The following is an 18,351-nucleotide window of genomic DNA, read 5'->3' on the forward strand; positions in this document are numbered from 1 at the left end:
ATGAAATAAATTATTTTAAATTCTGTAAATCATGCTGATTTAAATATCCTAGTTATATTTTAATTATTATTATTGACCCACAGTGAGTGTCAAAGTCGGCCATCTCGTCTCTATCACTTCGAGATTAGGCTTGATACTTACTGGGTACACGTTGTTTATGTACTCATACTACACTTGCTACACTTTTTGTGCATGACCTGAGATAAGTACTAGTGGGGGACCTATCGTCTTACACCCATGTTATCCAGGGGCATAGTGGTGAGCTGCTTTTCTGATCCGTTCTGCAGCTACTAGTGTCTATCCTTGTATTTTTTGTTTATTCTGTCTATTTTTATTTCAGACAGTGTTTGAGGTTTTGTATAATCTACTAGATGTTCATACACTTGTGATACCAGGTCTTGGCACACACATTGGTAGAATTTGGGTTTTATTATTTTTTTGATTTTAAATTTTGTCAATATATGCTTAATTTATTAAGTTGGCTTGCCTAGCTGTAGTGTTGGGCGCCATCACGAGTTATAGGTGAAATTGGGTCGTGACAACATGGTATCAGAGCACTAGGTTCACGTAGGTCTCACAAGTTTGGGCAGGCCTAATAGAGTCTTGCGGATCGGTACAGAGACGTTTGTACTTATCTTCGAGAGGCTATAGGGTGTTAGGAAATTTCCTTTCTTCATATTCCATCGTGCAATTGATGTAGTTCTAAATATCCTTCTCTTATTCTCTCTCAGATGGTGAGAACGTGCTCGAATGAGGTTCCAGACCAGGAAGAGCTACTCCCTCAGTTGCTAGAGGCCGAGGAAGAGGCCGAGGGAGGGCTCCAGCTCGTGGTAGAGGGCGAGGATGTCCCAGGACTGTTCCAGTTATGCCGCCAGTGGGTCCAACAGAGAATCCCATTATTGAGGAGCAGGGTGAGGTGTCTGTGGCAGAGCCAGATCCGGTGGATTTCCCATCTGAACTGGGATTTCAGGATGTCATGGGTCGTATGTTGCGGTTCATGGACAATATGACTCAGACCGGTTTATTTCTGGTAGACCCAGCCACATATCAGACGGGGCGGAGGAGCACAGACCCCTACCACGCAGGCTCATGTACAGGAAGTTGTTGTATATCAGACCCAGGGTGCACTACCCGTGGGAGGAGCCCAGCGAGTGGCAGCAGCTACACCTGAGCCCAGGCTAGCTGTAGCCGCCGATCCTCTGAAGCTATTGGACCGATGGACTAGACTACATCCTCTTGTCTTTGGGGGTGAGCGACATGAGGATCCAAAGGACTTCATTGATCGTTGCAGGGACAGACTGCACAACATGAGGATATTAGAGTCTCATGGGGTAGACTTTGCTACTTTTCAGCTAGAGGGCAGAGCCCGTAGATGGTGGCAGTCTTATGCTCTTGGCAGACTAGCAGATTCTCCTCCCATAACTTGGGACAGGTTCACCCGTATCTTCCTGGACAGGTATATTCCACCCTCCTAGAGGGAAGAGTTGCGGTTTCAGTTTGAGCAGCTCCAGCAGGGTCAGATATCAGTGACTAATTATGAGGCGAGGTTTTTTGAATTATCTCGCCATGCACTTATGATACTCTCTACTGAGGCGGAGAGAGTGCGGAGGTTTGTAGCCGGTTTACATACTGGTATTCAGGCCACTATGGCTCGATAGGTTGAGATGGTTACTTCTTATAAGCGAGTTGTGGAGATAGCCCGGAGGATTGAGGGTGTGCATCAGCGGAGCCGAGAGCAGATTATGAGAGATAAGTGGTTCAGGTACTCTGGAGAGTTCAGAGGTGCTCCGTCTGGGGGCAGAGGTCAGCTCGTGAGGGGGCAGTCCAGCAGACCCCCATTTCCAGCACCACCACCTCCTCGAGGTGCTCCAGTGCGACCTTATCTCAGTGCTATACCAGATAGTTCCTACCGCCCACCAGCTATTCAGGGCCCTCCCAGTGGGTATTCAATTCCCCAGGGCTAGACACTTAGTCAGCAGCGCATTGCACCGAAGAGTTGTTACGAGTGCGGGGATCCCAGTTACATGCGGAGGTTTTGCCCCAGGCTTCGGGGTAGACCAGTACAACAGGGTCGATAGCCTATGCTTGCCGGAATAGTTGCTCAACCAGTAGTCCGACCACCAAGAGGTGGAGGAAAGGTGGGAAGGGGCCGTCCTAGAGGTGGAGGTCAGCCAGGCGGAGGTCAGCCTGTTGGCACTCCAGCTCGGTTCTATGCTTTTCCGGCTAGACCAGATGTAGAGGCCTCAGATGCTGTAATTACAGGTATTATTTCTGTTTGCGGCAAAGATGCCTCGGTATTATTTGATCCAAGATCCACGTATTCATATGTGTCATCTCTATTTGCTCTATTCCTGGGTGTTTCTCGTGAGTCTTTGAGTACTCCTGTTTATGTGTCCACTCCTGTAGGCGATTCTGTTATTGTGAACTGGATCTACCGGTCTGTATTATTACATTCTGTGGTTATGAAACTAGAGCAGATCTCTTATTGCTCGAGATGATCGATTTTGAAATTATTCTAGGTATGGACTGGTTATCTCCATATCATGTTATTCTAGATTGTCATGCCAAAACTGTTACCTTGGCTATTCCATCTTTGCCTAGGATAGAGTGGAAGAGTTCGTCGGTTAGTTCATTTAATCGAGTTATTTCTTTTATAAAGGCTCAACACATGGTTGAGAAGGGTTGTTTGGCATATCTAGCCTATGTTCGGGATACTACTACAGAGACTCCGACTATTGATTCAGTGCCAGTAGTTCAGGAGTTCTCCGATATATTTCCTTCAGATCTTCCAGGTATGCCACCTGATCGTGATATTGATTTTTGTATTGACTTGGCTCCAGATACTCAGCCTATATCTATTCCACTGTATCGCATGGCTCCGAAAGAATTGAAAGAGTTGAAAGAACAGCTTGAAGAGTTACTAGCCAAAGGGTTCGTCAGACCGAGTGTATCGCCTTGGGGTGCACCAGTATTATTTGTGAAGAAGAAAGATGGCACAATGCGGATGTGTATTGACTATCGCCAATTGAACAAAGTTACTATTAAGAACAAGTACCCGTTGTCGCATATTGATGACCTATTTGACCACTTGTAGGGTGCTAGGGTGTTCTCTAAGATCGACTTGAGGTTGGGGTATCATCAGTTGAAGATTCGAGATTCGGATGTTCCGAAAACTGCTTTCCGTACTAGATATGGTCATTATGAGTTTCTGGTAATGTCTTTCGGTTTAACTAATGCTTCGACAACGTTTATGGATCTGATGAACAGGGTATTCATGCCATATATTGATTCGTTTGTCATTGTCTTCATTGATGACATTTTGATCTACTCGCGCAGCAAGGAGGAATATGAGTAGCATATGAGAGTAGTGCTTCAGACATTGCGGGAATAAAAACAATATGCTAAGTTCTCTAAATGTGAGTTTTGGCTAGAGTCTGTAGCATTTTTGGGACATATTGTATCGGGCGAAGGTATTAAAGTTGATCCTAAAAAGATTGAGGCAGTTTAGAATTGGCATCGTCCCACTTCGGCGACTGAGATCAGGAGTTTTCTTGGTTTAGCAGGTTATTATCGTCGGTTTGTGGAAGGTTTTTCATCTGTTGCAGCACCTTTGATCAAATTAACCCAGAAGGGTATTCAGTTTTGATGGTCCGATGATTGTGAGTTAAGCTTTCAGAAGCTCAAGACAGCATTGACTACAGCACCAGTGTTAGTGTTACCTTCCGGTTCGGGAATGTATACAATGTATTGTGACGCTTCACGCGTCGACTTGGGTTGTGTATTGATGCAGGAAAGGCAAGTTATTGCATATGCTTCACGTCAGCTGAAGCCCCACGAAAGGAATTATCCGGTACATGATTTGGAGTTAGCTGCTATTGTTCACACCCTTAAGATTTGGAGGCATTATCGTTATGGGGTGTCCTGTGAAGTTTATACTGATCATCACAGTTTGCAGCATTTGTTCAAGCAGAGGGACCTAAATTTGAGGTAGCGCAGATGGCTGGAATTACTAAAAGATTATGATATTACTATCCTATATCATCCAGGTAAAGCAAATGTAGTTGCAGATGCTTTGAGAAGAAAGGAGGAGAGTATGGGTAGTTTGGCTTTCATTTCAGCAGAAGAGAGGCCTTAGCTTTGGATATCCAATCCTTGGCCAACAGACTTGTGCCGCTGGATATTTCAGAGCCCAGCTGAGTTCTTGCATGTGTCGTAGCTCAGTCTTCACTATTTGAGCAGATCAAGGCTCGCCAGTATGATGATCCACACTTGATGGTGCTTCGAGAAACGGTACTACGAGGTGGTGCCAAGGAAGTTACTATTAGAGCGGATGGTGTTCTGTGACTCCAGGATCATCTATGTGTTCCTAATGTGGATGGACTGAGGAAAAAGATCCTAGAGGAGGCACATAGTTCTCGGTATTCTATTCATCCAGGTGCTACGAAGATGTATCGTGATTTGAGGCAGCATTATTGGTGGCGACGAATGAAAAAGGACATTGTTGAGTATGTAGCCAGGTGTCTAAATTGCCAGCAAGTTAAATATGAGCACCAGAGGCCAGGTGGCCTACTTCAGCAGATGACTATACCGGAGTGGAAATGGGAACGAATTAATATGGACTTTGTAGTTGGGTTGCCGCGGACCTTGAGGAAGTTTGGATGATTGTTGACAGGTTGACCAAGTCGGCACATTTTATTCCTATTGTGACTACGTATACTTCAGAGAGGTTGGCCCAGATTTATATTCAGGAGATAGTTCTGTTGCACGGTGTGCCAATTTTTATCATATCAGATAGAGGCCCTCAGTTTACTTCACATTTCTGAAGAGCAGTACAAAGTGAATTAGGGACCCGTGTAGAGCTCAACACAACCTTTCATTCACAGACCGACTGGCAGTCAGAGCGGACAGTTAAGATTTTGGAGGATATGCTCAGGGCATGTGTGATTAACTTTGGAGGTCAGTGGGATCGTTTCCTGCCTTTGGCCGAGTTTGCTTATTATAACAGTTACCAATCCAGCGTCGAGATGGCTCTATTTGAGGCTTTATATGGCCGTCGATGTCGTTCACCTATCGGATGGTTTGACCCCAGTGAGGCTAAGTTATATGGTACTAATTTGGTAAGGGATGCCTTGGAAAAGGTAAAGTTGATTCAGGAGCGACTTCGTACAGCACAGTCCAGACATAAGAGTTACGCAGAACAGAAAGCGCGTGATTTATCATTTATGGTAGGTGAAAAAGTTCTCTTGAAGGTTTCGCCGATGAAGGGAATTATGATATTCGGGAAGAAGGGTAAGTTGAGCCCAAGGTTTATAGGCCCATTTGAGGTGTTGAGACGAGCTGAAGAGGTTGCTTATGAGCTTGCATTGCCTCCCAGTCTATCGGGAGTTCATCTGATTTTTCATGTATCTATGCTCCGAAAGTATCATGCCGACCTATCACATGTGTTGGACTTCAGTACAGTTCAGCTAGATAAGAGTTTGGGTTATGAAGAAGAGCCATTTGCCATTGTTGATAAATAAGTTTGCCAGTTGAGGTCCAAGAGGATTTCTGCAGTAAAGGTCCAGTGAAGGGGCCAACCAATCGAGGAAGCGACTTGGGAGGCCGAGGAAGACATGCGGAGCAGATATCCACACCTATTCAGCACTCCAGGTATAATTCTAAACCCGTTCGAGGATGGACGTTTGTTTAAGAAGTAGAGAATGTAATGACCCAACCGGTCATTTTAGCTTTTAGAACCCCCTTCCCTAAAATAAAACTTCACGTATGTGCTTTTAATGATTTAGGATGTGCGGTGTCACGACCCAAAATTTCTCACCGACGGGACTGTGATGGCACCTAACATTTCACTTGCTAAGCAAGCCAATGTTAGAGAATCATTAAACCAATTCCTTATTTCCATTCAATAATTAACAATAATTAACTAAGATAAAATATAATAAGTGCGGAATATCATAAAACTGTATTAACTACTATCACCCGGATCTGGAGTCACAATTCACGAGCGTTCTAGAATTTACTACAAGTAATAGCCTGAAAGAAATACAACTGTCTGAATGAAAGAAAACAGTAGGACATAAATAGACGGGGACTTCAAGGTCTGTGAATGCCGACAGATCTACCTTGAGTCTCCGAACAGCGGACCAGTAACAAATCTCGATCAGCCTGAGCCGGTATTAAAATCTGCATAGAAAGTGCAGAGTGCAGCATCAGTACAACCGACCCCATGTACTGGTAAGTGTCGAACCTAACCTCGGTGAAGTAGTGGCGAGGCTAGGACAAGACACCCACATATAACCTGAACAATAAAATCCTGCTAGTGGCAACAACCGTAAATAAAGAAATAACATAGAAATAATGGGAAGGAAACATACAGTGGGGGTAAAGAGTGAGAATAATGAAAATACAGAATTAAACCGAAAATCCTTAAACGAATTGAGCAATTAAAACAGCAAGAAAAACTGCACGGCATCACCCTTCGTGCTTTTACTCTCAACCTCACCAAATAAATAAATAAAACGGCACGACATCACCCTTCGTGCATTAAACCTCTCATGATATACACGGAATCACCCTTCGTGCTTTAAACCTCTCATAATATACACGACATCACCCTTCGTGCTTTACGCTCTTCCTCTCATTATAAATAATGCATGCACGGCATCACCCTTCTTGCTTTACACTCCGCCTCACCAATTATAGAATCAATAACAACGGATAGATAAGAGTATCACAAAGAAACCAGTATTTTACCCATAATCAATAGCACAATGTAATCTTAACCTTGAATCAATATTCTAAAGTTATCAAATCTCAGTGAAACCAGATATGAGTCACCCAACATTTCAAATGACCCGCTAAGCATGGGTAGTAGAATTTAAGGCTACAAAATAGACAAGAATAGAATTTCACTCGCATGCTATGACTCGACAACAACGCATAGATGCTCGTCACCTCACCTATACATCGTATTTAACAACCAAACACGTAGCAATTGAACACATAATACCTATTCCCTCAAGCCAAAGTTAGACACGATACTTACCTCAATTTCGCAAGCCACTGACTGCTCAAGTACCGCTTTCCCTTTAGAATTTACCTCCAACTCACTCGTATCTAATCATAATTAGTTTAATATCATCAATTATCGCTAAAGGAATCAACTTTAATGAATAATTACAGATTTCCCAAATTTTTCTCTAAAAAGTCAAAAATCGACCCCGGGCCCGCTTGGTCAAAATCCGAGGTTTGGACCAAAATTTATTTACCCATTCATCCCCGGGCCCGAATATGTAATTGGTTTTGAAATCCGATCTCAAATCGAGATCTAAATCCCCAAATTTCCGAAATTCCTAGTTTCTACCCTAACCCCTAATTCTACCATGAAAACTCTAGATTTTAGGTTGAATTCTTATAAAATGAAGTAAAAGATTGAAAGAAACGAGTTAAGGAATACTTACCTATGATTTGGGGAAGAAAATGTCTTTGAAAAATCGCCCTAGGCCTCCTATCATTTTGAAACGAGAAGAAAAATGGCTGGAGTCCGAATTAAATGAACTCACTGCCCCGCGACCTTCGCACCTGCGGTGCTTTGGTTGCACCTGCGCATCCGCACGTGCGGACAGAATGTGCGCTTCTGCAGAAAAGGACTGGGCAAACTAGGGCCGCACCTGCGGACAGGGTTTCGCTTCTGCGGTCTCGCTCCTGCGGAGAGAAGTCCGCATCTACGAAAAAATAAAGTCCAAGCCTGGGTCGCACCTGCAGGGCTATCGCTCGCACCTGCGACCAAAGACTCGCAGGTGCGGGCACACCAGATTTGGTGCACCAGCAGCCTTGTTGAGGTTTGAACTCAACTCGCGCATCGCCCGAATGGCACCCGAGCCCTCGGGGCTCCAAACCAAGCATGCACGCAAGTCTAAAAATATCATACGGACTTGCCCGCGCGATCAAATCGCCAAAATAACACCTAAAACTACGAATTTAGCACCAAATCAAATGAAATTCTCAAGAACACTTTAAAATTTCTATTTTCTCAACTGGACGTTCGAATCACGTCAAATCAACTCCGTTTCTCACCAAATTTCACAGATAAGTCTTAAATTTCATAATGAACCTGTACCAGACTCTGGAACCAAAATATGGACCCGATACTAACAATGCCAAATATCAATCAATTCTTAAAAATAAATAATTTCCAAACTTTTAATTTTTATCAAAAATTCATAACTCAAGCTAGGGACTTTCGAATTCAATTCCGGGCATACCCAGGTCTCATAATTCGATATGGACCTACCGAGATCGTTAAAGAATGGATCCGGGCTTGTTTACCAAAAATATTGACCAAAGTCAACTATAATCAACTTTTAAGATAAAAATTCTTATTTTCATTAGTTTTCAACATAAAAGCTTTTCGGAAACCTGCCCAGACTGCGCATGCAAATCGAGGAAGGTAAAAAAAAATGAGATTTTTAAGGCTTAAGAGCGCAGATTCGAGTTCTAAAACATAAGATGACCTTTTGGGTCATCACATGCGAGGATGGTTGGTTCGGGATTTGGAAGTGTTTGGGTTGAAACCGGAACACTTGGTTCCTTAAGTTGGCCTTAAAGTGCTAAGTTTGACTTCGGCCAATATTTTTGAGAAAATGACCCCGGAATAGAATTTTGACGATTCCAACAGCTCCGTATAGTAATTTTTGGACTTAGGAGCGTGTTCAAAATTTTATTTGGAAGTCCGTAGTTAAATTAGGCTTGAAATGGCTAAAATAGGAATTTAAGTTTGGAAGTTTGACCGGGGAGTTGACTTTTTGATATCGGAGTCGGAATTCAGTTCTGAAAATTTTTATAGCTCCGTTATGTCATTTATGACTTGTGTGCAAAATTTGAGATCAATCGGACTTGATTTGATAGGTTTCGGTACCGAATGAAGAAGCTAAAAATTTTAAGTTTCATTAAGCTTGAATTGGAGGATGATTCGTGGTTTTAGCGTTGTTTGATGTGATTTGAGGTTTCGACTAAGTTCGTATGATATTTAAAGACTTGTTGGTATAATAGGTTGAGGTCCTGAGGGGCTCGGGTGAGTTTCGGACGGCTAACGGATCATTTTTGGCCTTTGGAACACTGCTGATAACTACTGGTATTTTCTTCTGGTATCCTTATACGCGATCGCGTAAGTTGGTCTGCGACCGCGTAGAGTAATTTAGGCAGAGGTGGATTTATTCTATGCGATCGCGTAGGGTTAATTTGGGCAGCTGGGAATTTGTTCACTGCGATCGTGTGGGCACATCCGCAATCGCGTAGGGTTGGCCAGTGTGTATCGCGATCGCGTTTCAGTGTTTGCGATCGCGTAGGGGAAACTTGAGAGGAAGCTGGGCCACGCATTGTGCTTTGCGATCACGTGAAAAGGGGTGCGATCGCGTAGAGTCGGAACCTGGTGCATTCGCGATCGCGTGGGACTTGATGCGATCGCGTAGGGTTAATGTTTGGGCGGTAAAATTTGTGCTACGCGACCGCGTGAGGAAGTTCGCGATCACGTAGAAGAAATCATTGGGCAGAGAGTTTAAGTTCTGAAAAACCATTTTTAACGATTTGGAGCTCGGATTTAGGCGATATTGGGGAGATTTTCAGAGAAAACAACGGGGTAAGTGTTCTTAACTCATTATTGGTTAAATTACCCGAATCCATCACTATTTTTATCATTTAATTGGTGAATTGAGTTGGAAAAGTTTGAAAACCTTTTTGGATGGATTTAAGGATTTGAGGGACGAATTATTATCGGAATTTAGTGATTTTGGCATGGGTAGACTCGTGGTTGAGTGATTGTTTATATTTCGTAACTTTCGCCGGATTCCGAGACGTGGGTCCCACATACGAATTTTTAATTAATTTCGGAATTTTTATTGAAAAAGTAGTATTTTCTTATAGAATTGATTCCAATAATTTTTAATGATTGTATCGAATTATTTTGGCTAGATTCGAGCCAGACAGAGTTGGATAATCGTGGAAAAGGCCTTCTAGTGGATTAAATTGGAGCAAAACGAGGTAAGTCTCTTGTCTAGTCTTGTGAGGGAAAAATTAACCCATAGGGATTAAATTGAATAATTGTTGCTAATTGCGGGGGGCTACGTACACACGAGGTGACGAGAGTCCGTGCGTAGCTACTATTAATGCTAAAGTCCGGGTATTTTAGGACTCAAAGCATGAATTACTTGTGTAAATTGTATTCTTTATTTAATTAATATTAATTGATATATATGAATATATTGTGAATTATTAAATAAAGATATTAAAGAATAAAAATCTCATATGCTTGATTTTCTGTTTAAATTAATTAGTTATTAAAAGAAATTGTTCTTCCTCCCGAATTTATCCTATAATAAATATACTCTTCTTCCGGAGGTACATAAGAAAATGTCCTCTTTTCTTGTGGAGTGGGCCGCACGCCTCGGCAGGATAGAAGCATCTATGGATCGCGCCGCACGTCCCTCGGCAGTATACACGACACTCTGGATCGGGCCGTACGTCCTCGGCAGAAATCGTGCTTAATAATAATAATTACACGATACTTTAATAGTTTATTTCAGCTTGCGAAGCTAATTGATAAATTAAAAAATCCTTGAAATTTAATGAATTATTATTCTTGCTTGTTAAAGAATTAATTGTTATTCCTGTAAATGATATTTAATTGATAAATTAAAAATTATTTGAATTGAAGGAATTTAATTAATATATTGAGAATTGTTGCGTTTGAAGGAATTTGATTATTTCCGCCGATTAAATAAATTATTTTAAATTCTGTAAATTATGTTAATTTAAATATCCTACTTGTATTTCAATTATTATTATTGACCCATAGTGAGTATCAAAGTCGGTCATCTCGTCTCTACCACTTCGAGATTAGGCGCGATATTTACTGGGTACACGTTGTTTACGTACTCATACTACACTTGCTGCACTTTTTGTGCAGGACCTGAGGCAAGTACTAGTGGGGGACCTATCGTCTTACACCCACGTTATTCAGGGGCATAGTGATGAGTTACCTTTCTGATTCGTTCTGCAGCTACTAGTGTCTATCCTTGTATTTTTTATTTATTCTGTCTATTTTTATTTCAGACAGTGTTTAAGGTTTTGTATAATCTACTAGATGCTCATACATTTGTGACACCAGGTCTTGGCACACACATTGGTAGAATTTGGGTTTTATTATTTTTTTGATTTTAAATTTTGTCAATATATGCTTAATTTATTAAGTTGGCTTGCCTAACTGTAGTGTTGGGGACTATCACGGCCTATAGGTGAAATTGGGTCGTGAAAATATTGGTAGTTTGAATGCAATAAAAAAATTAAAGGAGTAAAACATGATTTACCGAAATTATATATCTACTATAAGTTTCCTCCAAAGACCTATGAAATTCAAGCTCTAACGAAAGTATCAAATAATAACAGTCCATATCATTCATTCGAGTCAGAGTATTTTACGTTTAAGTTATTCACATAAATACATTCTACTTGTATGCAAATTATAAAAATCTATCTTTACCCATGCAAAGATAAAAAACAAAAAAGAAATTAAGTAAAAGCAGGAGAATACAAAGTTGTAGATATCAAGACAAACTTGATAATTGCTCAAATATGATTCTCTCCAAAGTTGTACATGTTGCAAATTTAACAATAACATTGGTGTGTGAAGAGATAGAAAAAGAAAATTCTCTTTCACTGTCTTTCCTCTTATTCCCCGTCTTCTTTCTTCCGCCACAAATTTAAATAACTTCTTTTACTCTCTCTAATACGCAATAGAAAAAAAAACAAAGCTCTAATTCGTAAAAGAAACTACTTACATAAAACAAATTAAGGAGAAAGGCTCATCAGACTTATAAATATTGTGACTAACGGAGAAAAGTGAAACTTTTAAAACGTAAAGAATTAATGAAAATTTTGAGTCTCCTAAACCTAAAAGGATTTCAAAGTGTTCCAGTCCTAAACCTTAAAGGAATTCAAAAGTGCTCCAAATTTTACCTAAAATAATCTAAAGAATTAATTGGTTAAAGTTTAATAACAAACAATAAGACTCCTACGACTAAAAGGAGGTCAGGGTGATGTAAACGACTTAATTTTTTTTTTTTTTTTTTTACAAATCTGTTATATGAAACAATTCAAATTAGGACGGATTTAAGACACCTAATTTAGTTGGTTTAGAAATCCTAAATATTAGGTAAATAATTAAATAACTATTTCTAAATATTAGGAATATAACTTAAATTATAATTTTGTCCAATATAAATTTTATTTTATAAGGGTAAAAAAGGCGAACGACATTTCGCTAAAGGCATTCGTGCTTTTAATATAGTATAGATATATAAATTTATAAAAAAATATAAAAAAATAAGACTTATTATTAGAATTATGATGAGAAAAGTCATACATATACACATAACTAAAATCATAATAAACAAATAGTTATAAAGGAAGAATACTATAAATAAAAGAATTTCAAGCGATAGCATAAAAATGTATATACTAATTAAATTTCTCATGTAGGAAATTTAAGTTAATAAATAGAACTCATAATTTTATTATGAAAAATATAAAAACATAAAGATACTTTAGGATATTATACATAAGATAAGCATATTATATATAACACAAATTAATAATATTAAAAATATTAGTAATTTTTTATAAAAATAATAAAAGGCTTATCTCTTTATACTTTTGATGAATTCAAAATTATAATTTAGTAAACAAATATTATATTTTTAAATTTTTAGTAAAGTACAAATAAGAAAACTAAACAAATATTACAGTAGAAAAGAATATACGAAAAGAGGGGGATAAGATAATTTTATGATATTTATATTATGAATTAATTAAAAATAAAAGATATGGGTGAGGTGGAGTGTGTCTATTTTCGAAAATCAGTTCGAGTTTATGCTGGGGCGTTCAACTACAGAAGCCATCCACCTTGTTAGGAGATTGATGAAGCAGTATAGGGAGAGGAAGAAGGACTTGCATATGGTATTCGTCGACTTAGAAAAGGCGTACGATAAAGTTCCGAGGGAGGTTTTAAGGAGATGTTTGGAGGCAAGAGGTGTAGTTGTTGCCTACGTTAGGGTGATTAAGGACATGTATGATGGAGCAAAGACCCAAGTGAGGACGGTGGGTGGGGACTCGGACCATTTTTCGGTTATGATGGAGTTGCATCAGGGGTCGGGTAATGACCCGACCAGTCGTTTTGAGCCCTAGCGCATCGTTCGGCAGTTTGAGGCTATGAGTAGCTTCACTTCAGGTATTATGACTCGTACGTATGGTCGGAATTGAATTTTGGGAAGTCCGGAGTTGATTTAGAAAGAAAATTCTCATTTCGGAAGTTTTAAGTTGGAAGAATTTACTAAGGTTTGATTTCCAGTAAACGACCTCAGAATCGGGAATTGAAGGTTCCAACAGGTTCGTATGATAATTTTGGACTTGGGCGTATATCTGGATCGGTTTTTGATGACCCGGGAGCATTTCGGCGCCTATTGTGAAAAGTTGGCATTTTGGAAGGATTTCATAAATTTGGGTTGAAGTGCATTTCAATGTTATCGATGTCCGTTTGGGATTTCGAGCCTGAGAATAGTTCCGTATGGTGATTCTGGACTTAGGGGCGCGTCCGGAAGTGGATTTGGAGGTCCGTAGGTCATTTCGGGGTCCTTTGGTTTAGGACGGATTTAAGACGTGCAAGTCCTATGTTTTGAACTTTATAACTTGTGTTTGGAGGTCCGTAAAATTATATATCTACTATAAGTTTCCTCCAAAGACCTATGTTTTGAGCTTTATAACTTGTGAAATTCAAGCTCTAACGAAAGTATCAAATAAGAACAGTTCATATCATTCATTCGAGTCAGAGTATTTTACGTTTAAGTTATTCACATAAATACATTCTACTTGTATGCAAATTATAAAAATCTATCTTTACCCATGCAAAGATAAAAAAAACAAAAAAGAAATTAAGTAAAAGCAGGAGAATACAAAGTTGTAGATAGCAAGACAAACTTGATAATTGCTCAAATATGATTCTCTCCAAAGTTGTACCTGTTGCAAATTTAACAATAACATTAGTGTATGAAGAGATAGAAAAAGAAAATTCTCTTTCACTGTCTTTCCTCTTATTCCCCGTCTTCTTTCTTCTGCCACAAATTTAAATAACTTCTTTTACTCTCTCTAATACACAATAGAAAAAAAATAAAGCTCTAATTCGTAAAAGAAACTACTTACATAAAACAAATTAAGGAGAAACGCTCATCAGAGACTTATAAATATTGTGGCCAATCACTAACGGAGAAAAGTGAAACTTTTAAAACGTAAAGAATTAATGAAATTTTTGAGTCTCCTAAACCTAAAAGAATTTCAAAGTGTTCCAGTCCTAAACCTTAAAGGAATTCAAAAGTGCTCCAAATTTTACCTAAAATAATCTAAAGAATTAATCGGTTAAAATTTAATAACAAACAATAAGACTCCTACGACTAAAAGGAGGTCAGGGGTGATGTAAACGACTTTATAAAATAATTTGATTTTTATGAGTTAATTTTTTTTTTTTTACAAATCTGTTATATGAAACAATTCAAATTAGGACGGATTTAAGACACCTAATTTAGTTGGTTTAGAAATTAGGACGGATTTAAGACACCACCGGAAGTGGTTGAACGAGGGTGGACTTTTTGAAATCGGGTTCGGATTCCGGTTCTGGAAGTTGGAGTAGGTCCGTAATGTCATTTAAGACTTGTACGTAAAATTTGGCGTCATTCCGAGTTGATTTCATAGGAACCGGACACGCGGAAGTATTTTTAGAAATTATTGAGTGCTTGAGTTAATCCATGCGTTTTGGCGTCCGATTCGTGGGTTTTGATGTTATTTCAGTGTTTCGATCGCTCGAGCGAGTTCGTATGATGTTGTTAAAATTATGTGTGTGTTTGGAGTGGAGCCTCGAGGGCTCGGGTGAGTTTCGGACGTTCGGGAGGATGAGAAAAACTTCAGTTTTTCTTGTGTTTCTTGGCAGCTGTTGCAGGTCTCGCAAATGCGAGAATTTATTCGCATTTGCGAGAAAGGCTTCGCAATTGTGAAGAAGCCTGACCTGGGCAATGTTCGCATTTGCGATACTTTGGTCGCATTTGCGATCTCAGCAGTGTCTGCATTTGCGATTCCTTGGTCGCATTTGCGTCCTTGGCAGTAGAAGCCCAGGTTCGCATTTGCAATGGATTTGTCGCGTTTGCGAATCAGATGTCGCAAATGCGACATCCTGTGCACAACTTTATTAAATGCGGGACATAGGCCATTTAGCTCATTTCTTTCATCTCTTGGGCGATTTTTGGAGCTCTTGGAAGAGGGTTTTCGCCTAGCACTTTGAGGTAAGTAATTTCTACACAATATGAGTTAAATACATAGATTAAAGGTAGATTAACATGTAAAAATTGGTGAAATCAAGAGTTTAGATAGAAAATCCAGGGTTTTGATAAAAATGGGATTAACTCACGAAAATAATTATAGAGTTAGAAAAAAATTATATATTTGAGTTCATGAGGTTATGGGTAATAATTTTCTTCAAATATTTTCGGAATTCGAAAACGTGGGACCGGGGGGTGAATTTTAGGAATTCCTCAATTTGGGTTGAAAAATCACTTTAATAGTTAGGAAATGAACTCTTAAACATTTATTGGTTATTTTATATGTCATTTGACTAGTTTCGGGTCATTTGGCACCGAGTTGAGGGTTTATTGTAGACCGGAAAGTAAGCTTTGAGACGAGGTAAGTCTCCTGCCTAACTCTGTGAGGGAAAAACTACCCCTAGGTGATATATTTAGTATGTGTAACCTGATGCGAGGGCTACGTACGTACGAGGTGACGAGAGTCCGTACGTAGCTAGATTCATATTATTGTCCGAGTTGACTTAGGTTCACACCTGTAACGACCCGACTTGTTGTTTTAAGAATTAACGCCCCGTTCAGTGACTTAAGGGATCGAGCAGTTTCGTAATATGTATTATAACCCGCGGGTGTGGTCGAGTTTGATTTTTGAAAGATTCGGAAATAAATTAAAAGAACAATTCTTATTTAGAAGCTTAAATAGAAAGGGTTGATCAGAGAGTTAATTTTTTAGCAAACGACCACGGAATGGAATTTTGGTGCTGTTAATAGTTTCGTATGGTGATTTCGAACTTAGGCGTATGTCCGGATTTGGATTTGGAAGTCCGTAGGACAATTCGACGCATTTTGGCGAAAGTTGGAAAATAGACGATTTTCAGAAAGATCGATCGAAGGTTGCATTTTTGATAACGAGGTCGGAATCTGATTCTGGAAATTGGAATAGGTCCATTATGTAACTTATGAATTGTGTGCAAAATTTGAGGTCAATCGGACTTGATTCGGTAGGTTTCGGCATCGAATGTAGAAGTTGGAAATTTTATAATAGACTAAAGTTTCAAGTGAGTTCGCACAAGACCTAACTTCAAATGAGCGTAACTCTCAAGATATGAATAGTTATATGGTGTATAACCTATCAAATCAAAGCTCTTGGAGTCTAGTTTCCAACGCATCAAACCGTTCCTCATTTGGATATGTATACAGAAAGTTATGGCCATTTTACTGGACCTGTGTCATATGTATGCCCAGATACTCGGCTGCGCATATTTGAGAGTTTCTGCCTCCGGTGCGCGGCCACTTGCCCAGGTGCGCGGACACGCATGTAAGAACCCATTAAATAACCCCCAAGGCCGGGTAGAGAGAGGGGTTAAGTCATTTTTTATGTAAAAACCTGATAATTTAGAGAGTTATAAGAGCATTTTAGAGAGAGATGGAGTAAACCTAACATTCTAATCATCCAATCTTGTACCAATCTTCAAGAATCAAGGAAGCTAATCACAAGATCTTCATCAAAGAGGTAAGATTCAACCCCTAGCATTCAATTTCGAGTTTGGGGTAAAAGATTGGTGATTGGGAGTATGATTCTTGGGTGTAAGAGTATTATGTATATATGCTTGTACCAATAAGGTTTGTGGGAAGATTGTTGAGATCAAATAAGTAAAGATTGTGTTGTGGAATGAAGAAAATCTTGTAGAAGAACCTTGTAACCAAATTTGCACACCTACTGTTTGATAAAATGCTCAAATGAGTTGAAACCATGAAAATCTTCCTAATTATTATTCAATTTTTTTATGTTTCTAAATAGATTGTTGTTTCTAGGATTTTCGGAACCTCGTAGTAATGTAAGGATGACTCAAGAAAGATTGGAGCCGTCCGGAGGTCAATTCACGTGAGAAAGCTATTTTGGAATATCGGCCTAAGTTCAAAAAGGTAAGTATCTTGTCTAACCTTGAGTGGGGGAATTACCCCTTAGGCATCGAGTCTTATGTGCCATTTGTGAAATATGAAAAGCCGTGTACACGAGGTGACGAGTACGTACTCGGGCTTATATGTGCAAAATGTATTAAGTTAAAATCTTGGGCATATTGTGTAGTAAATTAGATAATTGTTGGCATTTATAAAATCATCTACTTGCCATGCCTCAATTCGCATTTGTTGAATTTGTTTTTGTATGACAATTTGAGGTGATTATTACTTGTATATTTATGTGGATTCCGTGAATTTGATGATTTGATATTGTGATGACACAAAAGGTCATCTTATATTTTAGAACTCGAATCTGTGCTCTTAAGCCTTAAAAATCTCATTTTTACCCTCTTCGATTTGTGTGCGCAGTCCGGCCAGGTTTCCGGAAAGCTTTTATGTTAAAAATTGATGAAAATAAGAGTTTATGCCTTAAAAGTTGATTTTAGTTGACTTCGGTTAACATTTTTGGTAAACAGGCACGGATCCGTGTTTTGACGGTCCCGGTGGGTACGTATCGAATTATGGGACCTGGGCGTATGCCCGGAATCGAATTCGGAGATCCCTAGCTCAAGTTATTAATTTTTGATAAAAATTTAAAAGTCTAAAAATTAATTGTTTTTAAGAATTGATTGATGTTTGGCATTGTTAGTGCCGGGTCCGTATTCTGGTTCTGGAGCCCGGTACAGGTTCATTATGATACTTAAACTTGTACGTGAAATTTGGTGAGAAACGGAGTTTATTTGACGTGATTCGGACATCCAGTTGAGAAGATATGAATTTTAAAGTGTTTTTGAGAATTTCATTTGATTAGGTACTAAATTGGTAGTTCTAGGTCTTATTTTGACGATTTGATCGCGCGAACAAGTTCGTATGATGTTTTTAGACTTGTGTGCATGTTCGTTTTGGAGCCCCGAGGGCTCGGGTGAGTTTCGTATAGGCCACAGAATGTTTTGAACTTAGAAAATTTTGCTGGTATAACCGTACCTGTTGCAGGCCT

The sequence above is a fragment of the Nicotiana tomentosiformis genome, chromosome 2 (assembly GCF_000390325.3).
Source record: "Nicotiana tomentosiformis chromosome 2, ASM39032v3, whole genome shotgun sequence".
Lineage (NCBI taxonomy): Eukaryota > Viridiplantae > Streptophyta > Magnoliopsida > Solanales > Solanaceae > Nicotiana > Nicotiana tomentosiformis.